This window comes from Ursus arctos, unplaced genomic scaffold, assembly GCF_023065955.2.
Source record: "Ursus arctos isolate Adak ecotype North America unplaced genomic scaffold, UrsArc2.0 scaffold_16, whole genome shotgun sequence".
Classification (NCBI taxonomy): Eukaryota; Metazoa; Chordata; class Mammalia; order Carnivora; family Ursidae; genus Ursus; species Ursus arctos.
Genome location: NW_026622830.1, coordinates 11,877,316 through 11,891,685, shown reverse-complemented (window position 1 = coordinate 11,891,685; position 14,370 = coordinate 11,877,316). Strand labels below are relative to the sequence as shown.

The 14,370-nt window shown below is 43.9% G+C and overlaps 3 non-coding genes across 3 annotated transcripts; all 3 read left to right on the top strand.

The window, feature by feature from the left end:
* The first annotated feature begins 22 nt into the window (after positions 1-22).
* LOC113258861 (small nucleolar SNORD12/SNORD106) lies at positions 23-113 on the top strand. Its single transcript, XR_003317383.1, has one exon. It is a non-coding gene; the product is annotated as a small nucleolar SNORD12/SNORD106 (small nucleolar RNA).
* A 1,460-nt stretch (positions 114-1,573) lies between these two features.
* On the top strand, positions 1,574-1,664 carry LOC113258863 (small nucleolar SNORD12/SNORD106). Its single transcript, XR_003317385.1, has one exon. It is a non-coding gene; the product is annotated as a small nucleolar SNORD12/SNORD106 (small nucleolar RNA).
* Positions 1,665-2,017: 353 nt separating this feature from the next.
* On the top strand, positions 2,018-2,109 carry LOC113258862 (small nucleolar SNORD12/SNORD106). The gene has a single exon (XR_003317384.1). It is a non-coding gene; the product is annotated as a small nucleolar SNORD12/SNORD106 (small nucleolar RNA).
* Positions 2,110-14,370: the final 12,261 nt, after the last annotated feature.

The window sequence follows — 14,370 nt, the reverse complement described above, 5'->3', positions numbered from 1 at the left end:
GTGCGGACCTGAGGAGTCATTGGCTGGTGTAAATGATGACTTTGCTTTTTTCCCCATCAGATCGACAGTGCTGATGTCTTTGAATATTTGCCAGTTAGTTCTGATACACCGGCCTCTAGAGGCCCGGCCATGTTCTGTTGCTGACCGTGAGAAGATGGCGATTGATGCCCTTTCTTTGTTGGTTCGCAGGTCAGCGCGATCAGAGGGTACAGAATGGATCTCGGAGGAGGGGGTCGCTGCTGGGCCTCCAAGAGAACCCTCTGTAGATATCTACGGCCATCCGTTTCCTGATCTCTGGCGTAAGCATTTGTATCCAGGCCTATTGTAGGAAACGCGTGCTCTGGGTGCCTCTTCGTTTGCTAGGCAAACTGGGGGGAAAAATGAAGATTTAACCGTAACTAATTTTACTTATAAGTGCGCTGGACCCTTCATTTTATCACAGTTCTAAAAATACGTACCTGTTAGGCTTCGGTGAAGAAACAGGTTTAAGAAAAATAATTTTCCCAAGTGGAAAAATCTCTTTAAAGCGAATAGGTGTTAATTCCTATATGTCTCTTGAATGCTCCTGAAAGCATATTTTTGGATCCCATTTCTTCGCATGTGAGGTGTTTTTTGATGAGCCGTTTTCTTGAGCATACTTACAGTTCCAGTAGATGGGGGTCTTATTGGGTGGAGGCTGGCAGCGCAGGTCGGTGGGTGAAAAAATTTACTAGAAGCAGAACAAGAGGGGATGTTTGTTGAATATACTGCAAGGGAGCTGCAGGCAGGAAAGCAAAAGACTGTCTGCCAGGAGGCAGTGGCGGGAGGCTGTAGTTAAGGGGGAAGGTGAGAGGAGGTATGGGAATGAATGGAATTTTAGGTTTTTGGTACCTGTGCCCAGTCTGAAGTAGCCATTGGTCATCTAGGGCTTAGGGGTATTTTGAGGTGGGTCGCCTAAAGGGCTTGTTTGCATTGAGCCGGGTTTCCATTGCTGAAACTTATTGCCTAAAAGCGGCCTCTACAAGTGAGGACATTTTTTTTTTTTTAAGGACTCTCTACACCCAATGTGGGGCTCAAACTCACAACCTAGAGATCGAGTCACATGCTCTACCAACCCAGCCATCTAGGCGCCCCACGTATTTTTTTTCTAAGGGAAAGCTAAATTTGTGTTTTTGGTTGACCTAGCCACTCAAACTAATTCTCAACTGTGTACCCTTTTAATTTGATTTAGTCCAGGAATGGCCCCTTAAGGGCAGGACTTACTGGAGGACAGACTTACCATAAAACTTGTGCCAGAGTGTTCCTGTAAGTCAGATTTTCAGTGATGGCATTTTGCATTAAAATGTAACATCCTGACACTTAGCCAAAACCCTGTGGTCTTTTCTTACCTCTGCAAAGCCAACCATTTCCCCACAATTCTTGCCAGCCACATTGGCCTCTCAGATACAAGCTCAGAAGGCAGGGATGTTTATCTTAGCTGTTATTGCCAACAACAGAATACAGATACTCTCAAACATTGAGTTTGCAGATAAAGAAGCAGACCAACCAAATCTTACTCCTTGTTCCAGGCTTTTTCTAAGAACGAGAGCTTCCTCCTGGCATATATGATGACCGAACTTTTTTCCCCAACAGATCGACCATGTTGATCTAACTTTCCTAAGCCAGTTTCTGTCTGATATGCCAGCTTGAGCAGCTCCTTTGCCCCCCACTCCCTGGGCATCTAGCTGATGGGAGCTCATGTTTGTTTTTTCATCTCAGAGGTAGATGGTTGGCAGAAAGCAGACTTCGATTGGACCAGGAATGAGATGTTGGTAAGTGATGTATCCACGTGGCTGAATAGACAGGATCTGGAAAATGGGAGAGATAATAACTCCTTTTATTTTAAAGTTAATTTAAGTTATTCCTACATCCAGCATGGGGCTCGAACTCATCCCTAAGATGAAAAGTCGCATGCTTTTCTGAGCCAGCCAGGCATCCCTACTTTTATCTTAAATATGGGACTGTTTTCCCCCTTGTGTTCTGCTATAACTCATATTTGGCCATTGCAACTGATGACATAACTTTTTTCCCCATCAGATCGACCATGTTGATCTAACAACCGTTAGCCAGTGTTTTGTCTGATGCATTGGCCCTGGAGATAACTCTATCCCTGTTTTCTGCTTACCACTAACAAACTATCTTCTGTGTCGGTGTGGTTTTGTTTTGTTTTTTTTTTTTTTAAGTGGTGTTTGAGCTTGGTTTTCTTCCCCCAGGAATCGAGTCACTTACCTTGGTTTTACCTGCTAACTTCCTATAGGTTGGGAGCCCTGTGAGCCACAGGGCAATAGATGGATGCAGCCTGATGTGCTTGGTTCAGTCTGTCCTGCAACAGGTGAGGTTTCTGCAAACGGCATTATCTAATAAGTGTCAGTTCCCTTGTATAAGGTGATCAAATGTGCCCCCATAGAGGTGTTGAGTTTGCCTGCTGGGGAGTAACCTGGGAACCCACTTCCCAAGTGGTATATAAAACAGGAGGGGAGAATTAAAACAAGAGTAGGACTGTTGACCTATTAGCACTACTGGGTCCTGGAGGTGTCCCACATCCCAAACAAGTATCTTTTTACATCAGAATTAAATACTGATTGTAATCTTCTTTTTAAGGAATTTCTCAACTGTGGAGCTGGAATACAAGGCTTCTTGGAAAAAACTGACACTGCGCTTTCCTGAGAAAGGGTGATTGTTCTGGTTGAATCAGTCTCAAGGGTTTTGTGTAACCTGAGGACTGTCTGGAGGCCTTTGCCCATTTTGAAGAATCCAGGATTATGGTTAAACTTCGTAAAACTTCGTAAAACTTTTAACTTGTATCCTATCTGGAGAGAGAAAATAAAATTCTTTAAACAAAAGCTTTTCTGTTCGGTTAATGGAGATAAACACTGAACCATGGGTGATGAGTAACAATCATGTCTCCGGGGGTCACACTCCAGGGGCAGAGAGCACATGGAGGGCAGATGGCACACTTGTACGTCCTGCAGGCATTTCTAAATGGTGGTAGACACAAAAGCACAGGTTCTGTGCCTTGTAGGTGATTTGGGAGATTAGTAAATAACGATTAGGGCTCTACTTGATTTACATGTTTTTAATGTTTAACCATGGAAAATTCTAGACTGGTTTAATGATACCTGGCCAATCTAGTTTCATCATCTAACTCTTCTCATTCTCCCCTGCCCCAATTTTAGTAGATGTTGTCTTAAGATGGTCTAACCTAAGAAAGGGGATTTCACACTGGGTCACTTATATTGTGCCTTCTAAACTATCTCTTGGTATTGACTCCGCCTGTGATTCCCCCTCCCCCTGAGTGTGTTGGACCTAGTGCTTCAAATGAATATAAAACCACAAAAGAGGGTAGGTCCCTGGAGATTAGACTCCTCATTTGTTATCTTGCTAGTTCCCTTCATACCTGCTTTATTCCTTGGCTTGTTCACTTTGATGAAGCAAGCCGTCAATGGGAAATGTCCACGTAGCAAGGTGGGACTCCAGCCAACCATGTGCATGGAACTGAACCCTCCCAAGGACTGTTCTTGGAAGCAGATCCTTCCCCCAATCAAATTTCAATGGTGGGAATCCCTGCTGGCACCTTCATGCATTCAAGAGATCCTGAAACAGCACATTAAAACTGTACCTGGATTACTGACCTACAGAAAATAAGATTAAATGTTTTTCAAGTCACTGAGTTTTTGGGAGTAATTTACCCAGCAATAAATCCAGAGCTCCATAATCCAAAAAGTTCTATAATGGTCTTGACACGAATACTGCATCAGCCCGCTGACCTTTCTGAATCAGGGCATTCAAAAGAATGTGAAGCCCCTAACCTACATTTCCAGACTTGTGTTCCCCTTCATGCATTCAATTTAAACTTCAGAAACTAGGGGCACTTGGCTGGCTCAGTCGGTTAAGGGTCTGCATTTGGCTCAGGTTATAATCTCAGGGTTCCGGGACTGAATCCCACATGGGGCTCTCTGCTCAGCGGGGAGCCTGCTTCTGTCTCCCTCTGCCCCTCCTCCCTGCTCATGCTTTCTCTCAAGTAAATAAAAATCCTTAAAAAACAACAACAAACTAAACTTGAAAACCAACTCATTATCCCCTTCCCCACCAAGGCTGCCTCTCCCGCAGTCACTTCTATCCCAGGTATTGACAGCTTCGGTCTAGTTGATCAGGCAGAAAATTTTAGGAATTAACCCTTAGGTTTCGCTCTTGTTCCACGTGTGAAAGAATTAGCAAATCCTGTTGGTTCTGCCCTCGAAATACGTCTGAAATGTGCCCCTCCATCGCTACCACTTTGCCGATCCAAACCATCATCCAAGCTTTGATTACTGGTCTTTCTACTACCACTCCCCTCTGTGATCTATTATGCAGCTAGAGTGATTTTGAAAACCAAAGATCATGCCACTGTCCTCAGAACTCTCCAGCATGTCCCCACCTCACTCAGAGTAAAAGCCAGAGCCTGGCCTGCACTATAGCCTCTTCCTCAATCTCTGACCTATCCCTTTCTCTTCCAGCCTCTTTCAGCCACCAAACTGTTCCTCCATCACTTGAGGATCACTCCTACCCTCGGAGTCTTTGCACTTGCTGTTCCCTCTACCTGGAGTGACCAATCTGAGACTCTTCAGATCTTCGCATGGTTTCCTCCCTTGTCTCGGTCAGGTGCATTTATTCAAATGTCACCTTTTCGGGGACCTATCTAAAATAACCTTCCCTTCCCTTTCTGTTACCTTACCTTGTATTTTTTTTTCACATTACTTGTCACTGCTTAAGTGACACACACACACACACACACACACACATTGTATATATCATTGTATATGTATTTATATAGTATATTTGTTTATTGTTGGTTCCCCCTCACCCCCATTAAACCTGGACTCCATGTACGTAGCAACTTTCCCTTCTTTGTCTATGGCCCCTCCACAGCAAGGGGCACAGTGCCTGGCATATGGTAGGCCACTCAGTATTTGTTAAATAAAAGAATGAATCACACACTTACCTTGTGGCTGGACCGTGCTAAGGCACTTGACATGGGGGTGCCTGGGTGGCACAGCGGTTAAGCGTCTGCCTTCGGCTCAGGGTGTGATCCCGGCGTTCTGGGATCGAGCCCCACATCAGGCTCCTCCGCTATGAGCCTGCTTCTTCCTCTCCCACTCCCCCTGCTTGTGTTCCCTCTCTCGCTGGCTGTCTCTGTCTCTGTCGAATAAATAAGTTAAATCTTAAAAAAAAAAAAAAAAAGGCACTTGACATGTACACTGCATTACTCATCACAACAGCCCAGGGAGAAGAGAACAGGATTCTTATCCCAATTGCACAGATGAGGGAGTGAGGCTCAGAGAGGCATGGTTCCCCAGGTCTATGTGAGGAAACTGGGTCACAAACTCTGACCCGTTTAACTCCAAAGCCCCTCCTTTTCCCTTCCCAACTTACTGTCTTCTGCTAGAACAAGGAGTATTTTCTGTTCTCTGCATCCTCTGCAGTTTCCAGAGCTATTCCTTGCATACAGTAGGTGCTCAATAAGGCAAAAATGACCAAATGATTCCTTGAACTATCACTCATGAACCGACAGCATGAGGACACAATCCATTCTGTAAATATTTATTGAGTACCTACTGTGTGCCAGACTCCGTTCTAGGTGCTGAGACACCTAGATATAATAGTGGGGGGAAAAAATTACTGCCAGTGTGGGAGATTAACTTGCCAGTGAAGGGAGGAACAATAAAACAATAATAGTATGTTATTTAATGGTAAATACAATAGAGAAAACTCATTATAGCGGGAAAGAGGAAGAGAATTGGAAATGTAAAGGTGAGCAGTTGAGATCAGGGAGTGAGTGGTTGTATCAGTGGGATGGTGTATTCCAGGCCAGTGCAAAGGCTTTGAGGCAAAAACATGCCTGTTGGATGCTGTGTTTAGAGTAGAAAGGAGGTCAGTGTGGCTTCGAGTGGAAAACTGGAAGGTCTGGCCAGAGTGGACTCATTTTCCTGCCTTGTAAGAAAGACTATGGCTGAGTAACTTCCCTCCCTTTTGGCAGGTCACGTGCTTTCCAGTTCCCTCCGTGACCTACTTCCCTCTTTTATGGACCCGCCCCTGCAGTAGTAATCAGAGTAACAACGGCTAACATGTATCGAGCCCTTACTATGAGTTAATTGCAGTTCTTTACAGGTAATGAAACATTCTTCCCACAACCCTGTGAGGTAGGTTGTATTATTAATCTCATTTGACAGTTGAAGCAGCAGTCTCAGAGAGGTAAAACAACCTGCCTAAAGTCAACACAGCTGGGAATCATGGCAGAGGCAGAACTCGAACCCCGTCAGTCTGGCTCTTGAGTTTGTAATCTTTGGCTTAATAGCAGCCAATCACTTACATGTTGTCTAGTGGACATAGGAAGGACTCAATTTCTGGCTCTTAAAAGTTGAAATGAAAAGTTCCCATGCTTTTGCCGGACTTCCTTGCCAGTAAGATACTTCTGAGTTCAGAAGTGGCCCCAAATGCCCGCCAGCCGGGGGCCAAAGAAGCTCCTGAGAGTCCTCCCATCCACCTTGTTTCTTGGCTTTGCTGTCGCTGCTTCCCTGAACTCCAGGGCCAATGATAGGTCTTGGATGCCCAAACTCTGCATCCTGTCTCCCTAGCTTCAGTCTCACTTTACTTCTTTTGTCCTCCTAGCTGAGGGAACCGGCAAATAACTTCACCTCTTCAAGCCTCAGTTTCCTTATCTGTGAAATGGGGTTCATAACAATATCTACTCCAGAGAATCGTAAGGTTCAATAAACTCATGTCTGCAAAGCATTTAGCCCAAGGCCTAGCAAATAGTAAGGACACAATTCATATCTAGTGAATAAACAAATCTTCCTGCCACATTGAGATGGGAGGAGGTCTGTGTTGGGCAACTTTAAGAAGAAGAATAAATGCGTTCATTGAGTGCTTACCATGTGCAATATTCTGTTATTTATTATCTCTTTTAATCTATGCCTCAACTCTGCTTGTTACTATCCCATTTTTAATATTTATGTATGTATGTATTTATTTATTTGACAGAGAGAGAAGAGGGCAAGCAAGAGAGCACAAGGGGGACCTGCAGAGGGAAAGAGAAAAGCAGACTACTCTCTGAGCAGGCAGGAAGCCCAGTGTGGGGCCCAATCCCAGGACCCTGGGATCACGACCTGAGCCAAAGGCAGACACTTAACCAACTGAGCCACACAGATGCCCCTTACTATCCCATTTTAAAGACAGGAAAACTGAGACTCAGGCTTAGCAACTTACTTGAGGTCACACACATTGAAGTGACAGCTGGGATTTGAACTTCATCCTGGGCCCCTAATTTCTATGCTCTCCTGTCCTGCAAGAGATTTGCTTCAGACCCTTCATCAACTGCATGAGTAGAATCACAAGCGTTTCTGGAAAGCTGTGGAGAATGATAAGAGATCCACAGATCATCTTCCAGAATTCCAGCCAGGAGGTGGAACTGCCTCCCACGTACCTCACTCTTTGTTGGCTGGGAACAGAGCAATTTTATAAGTGGTTCTGAGTCTGGGATTAGTCCTGGCTCCTGGCGTACAGCCAGCTCTTAGCTCCGGATCTCCCATCTATAAAACGGGTATAACATTACTTTCCTCTTGGGAATCTGTGAGGATCAAATGAGATATGTCAAAATGCTTAGTGTAGCACTTGGCAGGGGTTAAGTGCTCAATAAATTACAACCGTCTTCACCCGGGCAAAAAGGGACATTCTCAAAAAGGCAAAACTGTAGTAATGGGGAGGAGATGATCAGTGGTTGCGAGAGTTAGGATGGGCGGGAGATGTGAATATATAAGGAATAGCACAAGAAAGTGTGGGGTATCCTTATTGTGGTGATGGTTACATGAATTTAGACATTTGTTAAAGTCTGTGGGACTGCACACCAAAAGAAAAACTAAAGTCGGGGCGCCTGGGTGGCTCAGCGGTTAAGCGTCTGCCTTCGGCTCAGGGCGTGATCCCGGCGTTCTGGGTTCGAGCCCCGCATCAGGCTCCTCCGCTGGGAGCCTGCTTCTTCCTCTCCCACTCCCCCTGCTTGTGTTCCCTCTCTCGCTGGCTGTCTCTATCTCTGTCAAATAAAGAAATAAAATCTTTAAAAAACAAACAAAAAAAAAAAAAGAAAAGAAAAACTAAAGTCAATCTTATTGTATGATAGTATAAAAAATATTAACAACAAACATGGAATTGGAATTGGATTCCCTCGGTTTGAACCCTAGCTCTGCCCAATATTAACCATGCAACTTTTTAAGCAAGTGATTCACATCTCTTTCGACTCCAGAAACCAATATTGTGCTGTATGTTAGCTAAAATTTAAATTAAAAAAAAAAAAGTGATTCACATCTCTGAGCCTCAGGTCCTTCATCTGAAAAATCAGGACGTTAATAGGATCCACCTCTTGGGGTATTTTGAGGAGTAAAGGAACACTTATAACTCTGCTTGGGACGTGGGAAGAGCTTCTCAAATGCTTATTTTTTAGTTTCTTTTAATCTTCTTCTTTTCCTTTTTCCTCCTAGATTTTGCCTGCCTCAGTCCTCATTGTGGCACAATTGCCAGGGAAGATGGAGCTTGGGGTCCCTTCCAGGTCTTGCAGCTGCAGCCTGTGTCTGCAGGGGGCGCTGGGGGCACACATTTCTCCAACTGGTGGGCGCAAAGCCTCCACCCTTGGGCAGGGAAGGGGGAAAATGGCTTGTCGTGGCCTTGCAGATGGGTGAGCTTTTCAGATCTTGCAACTAGCACTTCTGGGGTTGACTGTAGCAGCGAAGCCTGAGAAAGGTCAAGTTCCCCAGGCCTGAAATATGGGCTGCTAATGGTGCCTCCACTAGACCCAAGCAACAAACCAAACAGAAACAAATTCACCCATGATCCCTTCAATCTAACACGGTTAGTGATCGGATTTTCATGTTCCCTTTTCCCATGTTCCCTTCTGTCCCCATGATGTTATCATGGTAGGGTGGCTATTCACCAGCATGGCTGGAGCTTCCCAGTTTTAAAGGAAGCCAGAAATCCTTAAACTGTTAGCAACAGATTCCAATCTTATAAACTGTGAAGACTTAGAAAATGCACCCGTGTGGGCCTCAGATGGCCTGGAGACTGCCAGTTTGAGACCTCTGCAATTTGAGCTGTATCCTTTTCAGCACCCGTCTCATCATTCCTGAGCCAGATAAAACACATGACATCCAGTTCTTTGGGAATCTCAGATAAATCACAAATAATTTTTTAGCATAAGTATATCCCTTGCAATATTCGGGACACAGTTAAAATTATTTGTTGTTTATCTGAATTTCACAGTTAACTGGGCATTCACTGCGTATTTCTGCTTGCTAAATTTGGCAACCTCATTCGTGGGAGCACCTGGTTTGGGACAATGGCATCTGCTCTTGAAGAGGAAGTCTTGATGGACCTTGTACGTTCCGAGTAACTTCCATATTCTCTGTCAACTTGGAATTTTTTTCATCCAAGGGGCGATATTGCATTTCATGGGGCAAATTGCATCCTGTGGCTTTTCCTGAACTGGCTTCCGTCTGGATGGTGGAATTGGCAGACCCCGTGCCCATCCATTGGGGAGGTCCCCTGAACATTTCCCCCCAAGGTCCCAATGTTCATTAATTGCATGTCTATTTAGAAGGCAACTGTCTTTTCTTTTTCTGTTAGTCATGGCAGAAACAGACCATCTTGGGCTTATTTATATCTGTGGCTTTTTTAAAAAGAGAGAAAAGGAGAAATCTGGATCCTCTCACTTGGCAGGCTCACCGAAACAAATGGTCCTTTTGCTAAAACAGATCTGCACTGCAGGGCCGCTGTTTGCAGGTGGGAAGGCTGGGGTGGGGGGCAGTCCTAGAAGATGAGAGTTTTGATTTTTTTTTTTCCTCCCTCTCCAATGTTAAAGTGGCAGTAAGGGCAGTCTGGAAATCCGACGTCACTTTTGGCTCTGCCCAGGTTGACCTGATGTTTTTACAGCTAGAGCAGCTATCTACGGAGTGTGGTGGTATTTATCATAGTGCCACGGGCTAGGCTGCTGCAAACGTTTCACTGTCCCACCATTCGGTCAAGTGCAAGCAGACCTCTAAGCCCCATTTCTCCCTCCTCAAGTTGTCACTGTCACGATCATCATCTGTCATTGCCATTCATTGAAATGTTCTACCAGGCTTCGCACTAGGTACTTGCCATGTTATAATTTATTCCTTACGTCAACTCTACAAGGGAGGTCATATTATTATTCTGACTTTACAGATGAGGAAACTGAGTGAATGGCTCTGCCGATGTCTTCCCTTGCCTGCTCACCCTCATCTACCTTGCTCAGTGCTCCTGGAGCATGGACGGCTGGAGCCCTGGGCTGGGAGCTTCAGCAGTAGATTGGAAGGGCGAATGACAATTGAGGCTGAGCGAGCCATTCCTCTGGCTTCACCCGCAGGGCGTTTCTCCAGGAGCTTCTTCCCCTGACCCTCCTTCCGGGCTCTGGCAGCAGCTCCTTCTTCCCTGGCACTTTCAAGTGTGGGGGGCGCCCCCTTCTATTTCCAGCACCGGCGTTCCTTGCCAGCCCTTGTGGTTTCCTTATGTTCTGTGCATAAGCTTGTGGTATTCTCTGAATAGAGTCGGCTGGAACTGTTCTATTTCCAGCAGGCTAGGACTGGTACAGAGGCAGAACTGGGATTCGAACCCAGGGACCCCAAAATAACCTCTGGGCAAGAGGCCTCCCAGGGCTGCGCTCAGATTGCTCCTGCCAGGCACAGAGTCTGCCTTCTGACATAGGCCATGATCCGCTCTCATTTCTAGCATTTCCCCAACTGCAGGGAATGTTAAATGTATTTTCTGGGCCTGCCAGTATAATGACCCTATTAACAACACACACACACACACACACACACACACACACACACACTGATGCTGTTTTACCTGACTTGTTCTTAGGAACAAGCTCCTTATGAATACTTGCACCTCCACCCCAAGTGCTTAATTAGAATCATTTCGGGGGCAAATCATTAAGCTGAGCCAAAGAGGCAATGAGAAGAATAATTATCCCTCAGTCATTGCCTTAAAATAGTTCATATCCAAGTCACCAACTCCCTGATTAATTTTTCAGGCTAGAATATCATGGGGGATGAGACCAAGCTTATCTACATGTGGTTTCCAAACTCTATCCTCACATGTGGAGATAGGGAGATATAGATATAGATATATAGATATGATTCAAAACATATATGTATCAATCAGCACCCAGAATGCAAATAATCTAATTAAAAAATGGGCAGAAGACATGAACAGACATTGCTCCAAAGAAGACATCCCGATGGCCAACAGACACATGTAAAGATGCTCAACATCACTCATCATCAGGGAAATGCAAATCAAAACTACAATGAGATAGCACTTCACACCTGTCAGAACGGCTAAAATCAACAACACAAGAAACAACAGGTGTTGGCAAGGATGTGGAGAAAGGACAACCCTCTTGCACTGTTGGTGGAAATGCAAACTGGTGCAGCCACTGTGGAAAACAGTATGGAGTTTCCCCAGAAAGTTAAAAATGGAACTACCCTAGGATTCAGTAATCATACTACTGGGTATTTACGCCCCAATTACAAAACAAAAACAAAAACAAAAACAAAAACAAAAACAAAAAAACCCCCAAAAAAACCAAAAAACACTAATTCAAAGGAATTAGTGTTTTATTGCAGCTTTATTTACAATACCCAGATTATGGAAGCAGCCCAAGTGTCCCTTGATAGATGAATGGATAAAGAAGATGTGGTATATATACACAATAGAATATTATTCAGCCATAAAAAAGAATGAAATCTTGCCATTTGCAAAAACATAGATGGAGCTAGAGAGTATTACGCTAAGCAAAATAAGTCAGTCACAGAAAGACAGATACCATATGATTTCACTCATATGTGGAATTTAAGAAACAAATGAGCAAAGGAAAAAAAAAAGAGAGACAAACCAAGAAACAGACTTAACCATAGTGAACAAACTGATGGTTCCCAAAGGGGAGATGAGGAGGGGGATGGGCAAAATAGGTGATGGCGATTATAGATTATACTTATCACGATGAGCACTAAGTATTGTATAGAATTGTTGAATCAGGGGCTCCTGGCTGGCTCAGTCACTGGAGCATGTAACTCTTGATTTCAGGGTTGTGAGTTCAAGCCCCAGACCAGGTGTAGAGATTACTTAAAAATAACAGAATGATAATTTAGGGCACCTGGCTGGCTCAGTCAGTGGAGCGTATGACTCTTGATCTCAGGGTCATGAGTTCAAGCCCCATGTTGGGTGTGGAGCCTACTTAAAGAGAAAAAAGAATTGGTGAATTACTATATTGTACACATGAATCTAATTTAACACTGTATGTTAACTATACTGGAATTTTAAAACGTAATAAAAATGTATATTAAAATTCTGGTAGGATATCTACTCAAATATATTCTTACTAAAAATAACTTTTTATTATGGAGAATGAACTGCGATAACATGCAACAACCTAGATCGATCTCAAAGGCCTAATGTTTATTGAAAAAAGCCAATTTCAAAAGGTTGCATGTGTATGATCATTTATATTACATTCTTGAAATGACCAAACTAGAGAGGTGGAGAACGGACTAGCAGTTGTCTGGGTTATAGGGACAGGGAAGAGGAATGTAATCCTAGGTAGTTACCACAAGGGAATTCCTTTGTATCTTGTTTGCGGTGTTTACGTGAATATATGAATCTATTTGCTATGGAATAAAAATGCATAGAATTATGTGTGTGTGTGTGTACACAAATAAATGTGTTAAAAACATGGTGACAACAGAATGAGGTCTGTGGTCTAGGTAAATACATTGCACCCAAGTCTATTCCCTGGTTTTCATATTGCACTGCAGTTACACAGAATGGCACTCTTGCAGAAGTTAGATGAAGGGTACATGATAGTCCATGGGCTAATTTGCTGCTTCCTGTGAGTCTACAATTATCTCAAAATAAAAAGTTTAAAAAAACCTTTCATTATTACCAAAGCAGAAGTACATTGTAGAAAGTCAGAAACATGGAACAAAAATTAGTAAGACCCTATTACATAACTCAGAAACTCCACTGTCAAACCTTATTGTATATCTTTCTAGATCTTTTATATGTTTATATATATATGTATTCTGGGGGGGCTATTTTAAAAAAAGATAATATTTTAGAGGAGTTTTAGGTTTACAACAAAATTGAAAGGAAAATACAGAGATATCCTATTTGCCCTCTGCCCCCTCTCATGCACAGCCTCTCCCATTATCACCTTCACTCACCAGAATGGTACTTTTTTTTTTTTTAATCAAGGCTGAACCTCCATGGACACATCATAATCACCCAAAGTCTGTAGTTTACCCTAGAATTCTCTCTCATTGCTGTACTCTCTATGGGTTTGTACAAAAATATAATGACATACAGTTGACCCTTGAACAACATGGGTTTGAACTGGGTGAGTCCTCTCTACATGAATTTTTTACAGTATGGTACTGTAACTGTATTTTCTCTGATTTTTTTTTAAATTTATTTTTAAGTGATCTCTTTACCCAATATGGCGCTCAAACTTACAACACTGAGATCAAGAGTAGCATGCATCACTGACTGAGCCAGCCAGGGGATCCCCCCTTATGATTTTCTATCTAATAACATTTTCTTTTCACCAGCTTACTTTATTGTAAGACTCCAGTATATAATACATATAACATACACAGTATGTGTCAATCAACTTTTTTACTGGTAAGGCTTCTGGTTAACATAGGCTATTAGTAGTTAAGTTTTGGGGGAGTCAAAAGTTATACACAGGTTTACGACTGTGCAGGGGGTCAGTGCCCCTAACCCCTGCATTGTTTAAGGGCCGATTGTATATCCATCGTTGTATCATACAGAGAGAGAATTTTCACTAAAGATTCTCTGTGCTCTGCCTGTTCATCACTTTTCTCACTCTGTCCCTGGCAAACACTTATCTTTTTTTTTTTAATATTTTATTTATTTATTTGTCAGAGAGAAAGGGAGAGAGAGAGGGAGGATAGAGAGAGGAAGGAAGAGAGAGAGAGGAAGGAAGAGAGAGAGGGAGGGAGAGAGAGAGAGGGAGAGAGAGAGGGAGAAAGGGAGGAGAGAGAGGGAGGAGAGAGAGGGAGGAGAGAGAGGGAGGGAGGAGAGAGGGAGGGAGGAGAGAGGGAGGGAGGAGAGAGGGAGGGAGGAGAGAGGGAGGGAGGAGAGAGGGAGGGAGGAGAGAGGGAGAGAGAGGGAGAGAGAGGGAGAGAGAGGGAGGAGAGAGGGAGGAGAGAGGGAGGGAGGGAGAGAGGAATGGGAGAGAGAGTGCGCACAAGCAGGGGGAGGGGTGGGGGGGAGCGACAGAGGGAG